The 11,154-nt window shown below is 39.7% G+C and overlaps 1 long non-coding RNA gene across 1 annotated transcript in view; it reads left to right on the top strand.

The window, feature by feature from the left end:
- The first annotated feature begins 2,190 nt into the window (after window positions 1-2,190).
- Window positions 2,191-11,154, top strand: part of LOC111265337 (uncharacterized) — a 15,233-nt gene continuing 6,269 nt past the window's right edge. The window contains exon 1 of the long non-coding RNA XR_002683395.2: window positions 2,191-2,487. This is a non-coding gene — a long non-coding RNA (uncharacterized LOC111265337). The remainder of the gene's footprint in view (window positions 2,488-11,154) is intronic.

Here is an 11,154-nt window from a genome sequence, read left to right as displayed (position 1 = left end):
ATGATATAACAGACATATGATCATCAGCATCCACGTGATTCAGACTAGCCGTGAGGTATGCGAAAAAAATCTATCCTTTTACGCTGGAGAACGTGTCATTTCGTTACCAGCGAAGGCGCAGGTTGTTTCTATACATATTAACGCATCGTGTTGGTGAAACTCGTTTCATTTGTTTTTATCAAATCAAATTAGCTTAGATCTGAAAAGTAGGCCTCCGGCCCTGGGTAAATGACCGTATCCCACCGTAAAATTAGATATTACTCTGATTTGACAGATGATGAGTTATCAACTAATGTTTCAATCCGTATACAGTAATACGATTTCTGGCAGTTTTTGAAGCAATGTTGAGGGGTGGCTTCGAAGACCTATCACAGAAGGTAGCTTGCAAAAATACGTTTAGGAGATTTTAAGTGTAAAACGATACATTCGAAGTTATTATCGTGTCCATCGGCGTGACCTTATTCACAGACTTAAAGTTGTGTTTGTAAATGCATATTAACTGAAAAAACTGAAATTTTTATAGAGGAGTCTTGTATTTAGCGCAGGACCACCATATACTATGGGTTGTTGCTTATAATAAAACTACAAAGCGATTGGTTCGTAGAGTTCTAGCGATCTGTGGGTCTCTAATCTATTTACGATAAGAAACCTTCTTAAGAAATTGATTCATGAAAATACTCATCTCGAATATATCAGTTGGTTCCCATCTTCGAGAATTTTAGACTGATTTAGTTTTGACATTTTCGACGATTTTTATCGATCAGATGTCTCTGATCTCATCATCAGGATGTTTTAGCTTTGCGTATGGTACCTCTTACATATCGACAGAGTAACGCAAGTTTAAAGTTATCTAAAAACTGTATCTGTCTAGATAAGCAAGAATTCATAATATTTAACATATAATGCTCGACACGTGCAAAATGTTTCATTGTTTGTACCAATAGCGAAAAACCGGACCATAGAATCTTATATATATATATATATGTTGAAGAAAGATCTCCTTGTTCAACATCGCTGCGATCCGACAGAACTCAGACAGCAGTGGGCGCGTATCCATTCGTCGGTGCCAAGCAAAGGTGCACTTAACTATATTATCACGTTCGTACGAGTATATATATATTCTTTATTCAATATTTTTTATAACAAAACTATGAAAATAGGAACTGCAATTGATCCGTATTTTATTATATATAAAATAATAGAAGATTGGTTTATATGTATATATATATATATATATATATAAAAGAAGAAAAGCTTTGTGTCATTTCGTTTCTTTTTCATTTTCACTTTCATTCACTTTCATTTTTTAAATGATAATTTCTAAAAAGGGAGAATGATCAGACCAAGTAAATTTTAGAAGAACTTTTATAGCAAAATCGTGACCTCGATGAGAGCGATGTTAAGCTGCAACATTAGACACTCGTGAAGTCCTCAGTCAAAGCTTTTCGAAGGTAACTAGTAAAGCACTTACAGACAAGAATTGTTTACAAAACATTAAGGTTAATAATCTGAAGCATTAAACATCACCTGGATCCATTGTGTAGCCCTATCTTAGGAGGAATACTTCGATCTGGTACATGTTGCGTTAGGACAAAAAATAATTTCGACCCGTAAATAATTTCACGGCATTCTGATTTTCTTTTCTGAGTTAATAAGCCATATAACTTAATATTAATATGTTTTGAATAGTGTGAATGTATTATACGAAATTAAGTGAAGTATTTTTTCCACAGTTAAAGCTAAACCATGACATCGTGACCCCTGAATGATAGCAGCACTAGTAGCCAGCTTGGTGACTGGCCTTCTTGCAGGCGTCCATTGATGCACGCTAGTCTGGGAGGTGCGTTTTCCGTAAGGAAAACGGACAAAAGCGGTGGCAATGAAAAAAACGGACGATATCAGTAAAGGGGATACTATTTGCCACTAAGAAACCATTGCTCAGAAGTTAAACCTGAGAAAGAAACGGGGATAAAGGGAAAAGCCCTATAGGTTTCATAGAGCCGCTACAACTAGCTTGTCTAGTCCAACCAGTAGCAGGACCATCTCACAATAGAGACCAAAAACGTTATAGCTTTGTTCGCGGAGTGAGTTAGTGGAAAGAAATGGGAAGGGAAGCTACAGCAGCAGAACCATCGCCATCAGTCGCCGCTGCCGCTCTATAAAGTAAATGGCGACGACGACCATCACCGAAGAGGAATTGCGCGAGAACCAGCTTGGCCAGGAATAGGACACGGGTGTTGCAGAGCGATCCATCACACGTAACTAAGTATTTGAGGGACCTCCACGAACTTGCTCTCGGCACTGCCTCATCGTCTCCTCTCTCTCAGTTTCCTGTGGAAACACCGTCTTGCTTTTTTTTTTACTTTTTTTGGCTTGGGCTTACCCATATAGCAGATAACAATAGATGTGCCGGACAGCGTAGTGAAGGAAGAAATTGATAAATTGAATAGTGCGCCCCTATTGGCTATAGGGAAATATGTAAACATGGTGAGTCGAAAACAATGGCTACATGTGAGATTCGTGTGATTGAAAAAAGATAAGCGAGGAGCGACCGCAAACCAAACAAACACTGCGAAAGAGAATACCCGTTGCAGAAAACAAATGATGTTAAGTGATTTTCTTGTATTTAGTTGGTTGTTGCGAAGTGCTTCAATAACCGTAATTTCCGTGTGAAAAGTCTATGAGCAGTTGCTTGGCTCATGGTAAACCTGGTCTATGCATTAGGTCACTCCACTGAATGATACCATTAATCAGATAATATAACCTAAGCTAAGCTTTGCTTTACCAGGCGACATTTGTGTCATATCAATATATTCAAAATTGTCGCATCTGGGACCCAGAAGTGAGTGTCAGATAGCAAGGTGACTCACAAAAAATCACTGCATGAAGCAGTGAAAGTTACGAAAAAGGGTCAGCACCAGTTAATGGAAAACTCGATGGTGACATACTGCAGACCTTTTTAATCGCTAAAATAAGGATACTAAATGCGACCTTTAAGGCCTCCTTGCCATGCCACCCAAGAAAGAATCAATTTGCTTAAAACTATATGTGGCAGTGACATCGAGTGGCCGCCCTAGTGCCTCCTAATTCCTTCCTGCAGGGCTATGAGAAGGGCCGGTTTTATTAAAAAAAAAAGCGGCTGAAACCAATGCATGTTTGTAATACGCTATTTGTGAGCTGATTGGTGAGACTGATACTGAATTGTGTGTATAGCGCAAATTAAAGTTCTTGACTTGGGCTATAGAATACTCACACACACAATATTGCCTTTGTCTCCCATTCCAGTGGCGCTGAAGTAGAATGCTAATTTTTAGTGCAGGCTGTGCAATAACAACTATTTCGGTTCAGACACAATTAAAACAGAACAAGTTATATGGAGAGGACGAATTTCACATAAACTTTCGAGTATGCTTGGTCTATAGACTTGTTAGAATCTAATCTGGGAGGAGCGGAAATATTCGGCTACAAATATATGCAAACACATATAACACATTCAATACGTTCGATAAGATCGTTGAACATTTGAAAAATTGCGCGTTCATTATACAGCACCGTAATATGCTTGTGGTGTTGTATTATGAGAACTATAAAAATGATATCATAAAACTTCTGTGATCCAGTTGAATCTGCTCTTTATTGCGATCATTGTTATACCGATTGACTTTCAGCGTACCCCGTATATAGATGTATATATTTTGGCTCGGCCGAAAGAGCTGGTCGAAGAATTTGAACGTCTGGGTGAAAACCGTTGGTGGTCGGCCGACCTGCGAGAGCCTCGTTGCTATGGTTCAACTCGCGTGCATGGGAAACGACTATGTAGGAAGGTTCCAGAGTACAACCATATGATTGTTTTCCTTCAGAGAAAGCCTGAGCGGTTCTTTTGTCGATATAGAGCAATCGAACTGTCAGTTCAAACGGTTTGCGTGTGCTAAATGGGCATTGCTCGCGATGAAGCCTGATCTGAAGCCATGCGTTTGGTAAGCATACGAAGAAGCGCGAAATCGACTACTTTTACGAACTTTATCATAGCGGATAGGGTTCACTCGTACGCCGAATTACTTCGAGTAGATCAACGCTAGATGCTGCAAGAGCCCGACATTGATTCCCGGGGCGCACTAAGAAAAGAGAAAACCTCTGTCGCTATTTTGACAGGGAGCGCATGAGCGTGCAATGCCTTATGTGGGAGTTACGTTTGTCGGGGCATGTGTACGCACGTGGCTATGATGTGTCGAATGTGATCCGTCGCCGAAAGATTTGACTGAAAACGGTGAATATCCACCATATTGAGCACCGCAAGTGGCGACCATCACTGTGTCCGCTGCCTCGATATCACGATATGTCTTAAGGATGAGTTGAGTGCAGCAATGTCGGCCTTAATGCACCTGATGTCAGTTTCGGCAAGTACAATCGCTTAGGACTGCTGTCCCGCCGTTGTAATCTTCACCTGTAGTTCCCTTGAAACAAATGTAAATGTCTGTGCTTCTGGGCGCTCCTTTGTTCATACGCTCGGTATATCAGATATTGGGATTTTTGCTTAGTCGCGTGTTCCAAAATCGGTACCAACATTCCTAATAAAAATGAAATTTTAACCCGGTTTTCTGTAGCGTTGGTAAGTTTCTGAGGAACGAATATTGAGAATCTCCGCTCGGAAGAGGACGCAAGGAATAACGGTTGAGCTATCTGTGAAAAGCCGACGTGCGACGGAGCTCGGATGCGCAATAATTGAGAACGTCCGGTTTTAGCTGCCTTAGCTGCTTGAAAATCACTTTAGTGATTGCTGCTCTTTGAAAGAGGGTGAGCAGATTTTAACAAAGTGCCTATGGCTACATCTGGAGGAAGGTTAAACCCTGCTCAGAGCATTTGGTTACGTCTGTTTGTTCGTTAAATCGAATAACGGGTCGTGCCCGTTCGATCGCTGTGCGCTATTTTAGGTATATCGTAGGTATAACAGCGTGCTATTTCACTGCATAACATGTAACGGCTATTCAAAGCTTGAATCTAAACATACACCTTTGCGTATTTAGTTAATAGCGGTCGCTTTTGTCGGCAGCCAAGATCGGATCGGTTACTCATCCGCCAACACGATTGCGTGGTTCTGGCCCACTCTTTACATAGAGTGCTGTTGCAAAAGGTCAGCGATCTAATTGACAGAAAACAAACAATAACGCCACCAAGGCTATATGTTAGTGCGTCGCTGTTCACGGTGTGGCTGTTTCAGAACCTAAATACTTCTTTTTAGACGCGGAGACACCTTGGATTGGACCACAAGATTCTGCTTTAGCAGGCGCGCCTTATATATGTATGTTTACTTTTGGGCCGAAGTAAGCAGTTTTCGAAATAGTCGGTAGATGAGGTCGATATTAAAATTTTTGCTACCAAATTTGCTGCCTGCTTGCCGTTCTTGTCATTCGCCGAAGCCTCTTACAAAATTATTGCCAAAACCATTAGCCAAAAATGGGTTTGGCAATGGGAAGGTGGTAGAAAACAACGGCTAGTTTGAACCTGACAGAGGTTTAAAAGCCCTAGCAGCTACCTTATATATTATCAGTTTCTGACCAGTGACATAATCCTTCACAAGTTACGACGATTAAACCTGGGGAAGCGATCGAACCACAAGATTTGGAGATTTGTCAACTGATCGAAGCGGAGACCGAAAACGCAGAAGCTATTAATTGATTGCTGCAATACACAGTCCGTTGGGACAGGAGACAGGCTATTTTCAGATTGTCGCAAGAAGTAGACAGTCCTCAAAGCAATCGTTAATATTGATAGTGGCATCAGGCTGTACCCTATGTGGTCCCTAACGATGAAGCAACAGAAGGCAAGGGGCTCGGCCGCGAAGGGCTACTGTTGACAGATGTAAGCTTAACAGACAAGAAAACCAGACGCGCACTGCACCGAGAGCATACGACCAAGGAGGCCATTGGAGGCTTAGCTGCACAGCAAACTCGCGAATATATTTATTTTCATCGTTTCCCTTGAAGATGAACGTCATTTTTTGGGAAAGCATTTACGGGCGCGGTATAAAAGTAAATCGCAGGAAGTGCTGGAAGTGTCACATCATAACCTCCCTTAGTTTTTAAAACACGCCCTATTTTGTCTTTTCTGATCTGATCTGATCTATATTTGTATATATTTATAGATAGATAATTGAAAAGGTAGTTTTTGCGCTCTAATTCTTTCCTACTCTTCTACTTTTTATTGTTACTTTTGATGTGCCATTTGAAAGCGCTATTCCTGCTGTATTGTTGTAAAACAATTATGTTTTGAGTGCGGTTTCATATCGAAAGAACCCTTTAAAGATATGTCTTACAGATAGAAAAATAAATGCATCTTGACTCTTTCAGTACGATATCTGTTATCGAGGCTAAAACATTGTTGAAATAAGCTGTGACATTTGCCCTGTATGCGATAATGGTGCTACTGCCAAAAACATTGCTCAAAAATGATTCGCTAAATTTCAGTGGCATCCGGGATCTAGAGGATACCTCCTACTCTGGCCGACCATTTGAGCTTGACGACGATCAACTAAGGTTAATTTTAAGGAAAAACGACCGAAAAAAAATAGGGAATTGGTAAAAAAGGAAAAAGATGAACCGCAGCTACAGTCGTTAACCGCCTCAAGTCCCTTAGACTCACACAGAAACCTGGAACTCATGTACTTCCTAAATCCAACAAAAAAGTACGGCTTTCCATTGCATCTTAACATCTCACTCGGTATCATCATGCGGTCATAATAACCGATTTTTAAAAAACATTGCGAAAAACGATCAAAGGTTATATCTCTAGGTCAGTAGCTTTAGAGCAAAAGCTCAGGGTCGAATTAGATGTTCTTTCAAAAAAGGTTATGCCTTGCAGCAAAGGCCTGATATTCTGGCAACTGCTTTCTATAAACCCTACAGTTAGTCGGCATATTTATTTGCATTAAATCGAGCAGGCTACTCAGGCTGCTTTGTCAACCTGTTTTAATATTAAAGACGATGATTGACTCGCTAGATTTGGCACGCACCCGTTTATTGTTGATTTAACTAACTAAATTCATAGTAAGGGGAACGTCAACTATAGGTCGAAAGCAGACCAATATGGATGCCGTGGTAGTTGCCCTCTTCCATCGACCGCGTTCTCTCTAAGGAAAACTCCGACAATAGCCTTGCTATACTTATTGCATCAGTCTGTTCTAATTTAAAGATATTTGGTTAGTGTTATACGAAAGCTAACATATACTATAGGCTCGTCGCAGACGTACACCTTTATAGTTATCTAGCTACAATTATCCTGAAAGCTTAGTTTCGCTGTTTAATTATCCGGTTACGATAATTCATTAATAGTTTTCAGTTCTAATACTGGGTTGTTTTGCTGCCCCTATTCGTTTATTCTGCCAGAGAAATTCTATTTCTCTATTGATCGTCATGTTATTGGTTTTGTTACTGTGTTGCAATTAGTCTTTTTTTTCCAGTTTCTACGTCATAGATGTCCTGATACCCACGGAAGGTACTGACCTTTTTTTCGAAATCATCAATTTGAGTTCAAGCATGTCGAGTTAACCCCGAGCTTTACGTGCCGCTTTAATCCCCGACGTCACGTAAGCTGACTTTGTTGCATTAATTCTGTTATAGCTTCCACATCTACGTACCCTACATGTTCTCAACCATTATGGCAAAGACCCAATCTTATCCTTGGATAGAGCTCGGAAAGACAACCGATTCTGCCATATAAGCGTTACAAAGAGATTTCAACGGTTGTTGAGCAAAAGGCTAAACGTGCCTATCAAGGAAATAAACAACCCTTCGAAAAGATACTGAATTCCTCAGCGAAATCTTAAGTGTAACCGGTCCAATAATCAATTTCTACCAACTCACTATAAATCAGCTCGAAAAGATTACTTTATGGGAACTCTTTTAGTAACATTAACATGCCCTTAACTTAAAAACAAAAACTGATACATACCTTCCCGAATATTTAAACATGTACAACAAACAGATGCGAATAATGGATACTATTATTATTGTTATTACTGTTACGTGACTTGTTAGTTGCTTTATAAATATGGCCTCATAGCGTTAACTGCTTAGCTTAGGTAAATACTTAGCTTAAGTAAATAAAAGCTTAGGTAAAAAAAAACTTAGGTAAATACTCGAAGAAGTCACCTTTACCGTTGGTATGGTCTTTTAGCCTACATCAGGCATACGTTGGGCGACTATTTCAGCCAGTAGATGTGCATAAAGTATTGCCCTCTTCTACAAAAACGGGGCATTAGTTGGTGCATGGCCTCTTGTTGCTGTCGATCTCTTTATAGAAAATTGTCAACTCTAGTCAACGTATTCCAGCCGTAGCGTCAAAACTCTATCCTTTACAACAACCCAGAAAATAAAATTAAACGTGAAGTCTAACGATTGGGAGGGTCACTCTACTGAGCTTCGTCGGTAGCGACGTTTAGACTAATTCCGTAATGAGCAAGGTACATACAGTTAGGACTTAGAAAGTCGCTGCTTTAGAGAAAAAAATATCATTGCCGACGCCGGATTTCATTTGCGCAGGACAATATCCTTTAAGGTTGGCACTGCACTCAATGGGTAATGGCTGTGCAGAAGAAAATAGGTGCAAGTATGCTTTTGGATGATCAGGATTATCGTAACCCTTGGATGATTTAGTTCTTCATCAATTACCGAATCGATATTTCCGTAGAATGGCGTCGATAAATGCGGCGATTTACGGCTTTGGAAAACTTAAACTGGACTTTGCCGGATCATACAATTCTCTCAAGGAATAAGGCTTCGCTGAGGCAAACAAAACGGCACAGCTGGCACTTGGTTTTGAACAGCTGCTTTAGTACCCACTCACGCTTTTCAAAGCTGCGATTTCCGATCAGCAAAAGATATCCAATAGTTGCTTGTACAGTTTATTTGTCTGCGCTGCGGTAAAAATAGTTAAGAGAACCAACTGAGACGGAACAGAGGCATCGGCAAACTATTTTCAAACGCATCCAATCCATATGAAGGTGTTAAAGCTCATAGTTAGCCTTTCGTGTATGTAGCATGGCTCTTACTATGAAAATTAACTGTAGCGTTATACAAGCTGTTGGAATGGCTAAAATTGAAAAAAAAATTGAGTAAAATTTCCGTAAAATTCACTATATTGCACAACTTTATTACTATAGGACGGTTAATACTAATATGGTGCTAAGTCGCACTTCTCGTATGGGATGTGATTTAGCATGTTCCTATGTGAGATTATCTGATACTTGATGAAGTATTATGCTATTTTTGGTTAGAGTCGAGATCCTTTCGAAGCAACACGCTCTCTGTGGGAAGTGGTAATGTAGATTTATCTAGAGTAGATTATGTTGCATAGTTACGGGTGAACAAAGCCATTTTTTGGATTTCGGTAACCAATAGCGGGTCGATCCAACTACGCGCCTTATATTTTCGCTTGTCTATTGTTAGCTTTCACAGCAGTTCATGGCTACGTTCCCGTCAGAAGCTTACAAGCGTAGATGTCTTTGGTTAACTAAGTGTCCCGTAATCAACTGGGTATAATCCACAGACAGATTTCACATGATTTTGTTTATTCTACTATGGCCGCGGTTACGTCAAAGAAGGTGAAGCGAAAAAAATAACCAGTTTAGAGAATACCAGGATATTGCAGTAGACTGAATATTTTAGCTCCATTGGATCAAGATGATCTACTTCAGTTACCTGTACGTATATATCGGTTTGTCGATATAATATTTTAGCTAGATGGCTTACAAATCGCGTATCTCTAGTAATGTAGGTCGCGTCGAGTCAATATCATGGTCTCTTCAAAGCTGAACTTTTTCGGCAGCAGTGACTGTACGAAATCATTGAAGTGCCTTTATCCGGATTCAAAACGAGCGCCTCGAAGGCGAGTGAAATTTCTCCAGAAATTTGCTATACTTTGGCTACAGAATTTGATCGATACGACGAAGACACCAATGCTGTTCAAACCTGCAAAAAAATTTTGCTGTTTATGGCTAAAATGTGTGATTAGGAAAAAAAATTGTCGCTTTCTTCTAAAAACCTCCATGTCAAATATGTTACGTGTAGTAATCCCTCAATTACGAGAAAAGTTGATGGAATCACGACAGAAGCTGAAGAAGATCGGCGCGTGAGTAAGCCTGATGCTGTCAAAAAGCTAAACATCGACCACATTTTTTTTTGTTTTAAGCCATTTTAAGGAAGTTGGCTACAAAAAAGCTCCATACTTTGGTGTCGTACGAATCGACGCAAAAGAATAAATTGCTCTACAGAAACGCAATAAAATTAAGCCATTTCTAAGGCGGTTGATCACGGGTGATAAAGGGTCTATCACAAATGACAACAATGTAAAAGTAAAAAACTATACTCCACAGTCTGTCGCAAAGCCCAGACTGACGCCGGAAAAGGTAATGCAACCTGTTTGGCAAAACTGAAAGAAAGAGTCGCTATAAGAATTGGCACAACAATTGATTAGCCTCTACTCTCAACAAATAACAAAAAAATTAAAAAGCCATTGAAAAAAAGTCGACCTAGCAGACAGAAGAGGCGCCCTTCTCAGAAGATTACATACATTTTTTGCTATCCGACAGCATTGAAATATAGTATAAATAGAACATTTCAATGTATCCGTCTTCTAGCCCAAATCTTATACCATCACATTTTTATCTGCTCTGATCTCTGCAGAACTCCTAGCAGTTAGATTAGTTTCACCTGACGGATGGATGCAAAAATACTCTGTCACAATTTTCCGCCCAGAAGTCGCACAAGTTCAACAATGATGAGATAATAGCATGGCCAGAAAATAGCAGAAAGCGATTGATAACAATGGCGCATACTTCGGGTAATAATATGTAGTTTTAAAAATTGTTTGCTTTTATTTTTGCTTAAAACGATCAATACTTTTTATAGAACCTTCTATATATCACGTTGTGATTTTTGCGTCTTTTTATTGAGACTAATTCAACACCATTAAGGAAGTTCTCTATCGTCTGAAGGTAACTGGAACTATATGGCGAATGCACTAAAATTTAGAAATATGTGAGTTTGATGCCATCTTGCTAAAAAAAAAAAAAAACTGCCAGTACTTTTTCTCATGTAACTCAGTATGTAGAAACCCGTTACGGAACACAAGTACTTATGGTTTTTTTTTTTTTTTTTT

Source organism: Varroa jacobsoni, unplaced genomic scaffold, assembly GCF_002532875.2.
Source record: "Varroa jacobsoni isolate VJ856 unplaced genomic scaffold, vjacob_1.0 scaffold_958, whole genome shotgun sequence".
NCBI classification, from domain to species: domain Eukaryota; kingdom Metazoa; phylum Arthropoda; class Arachnida; order Mesostigmata; family Varroidae; genus Varroa; species Varroa jacobsoni.
Note: the sequence above shows the minus strand (reverse complement) of the source record. Positions and strands in the feature narration are given on the sequence as shown.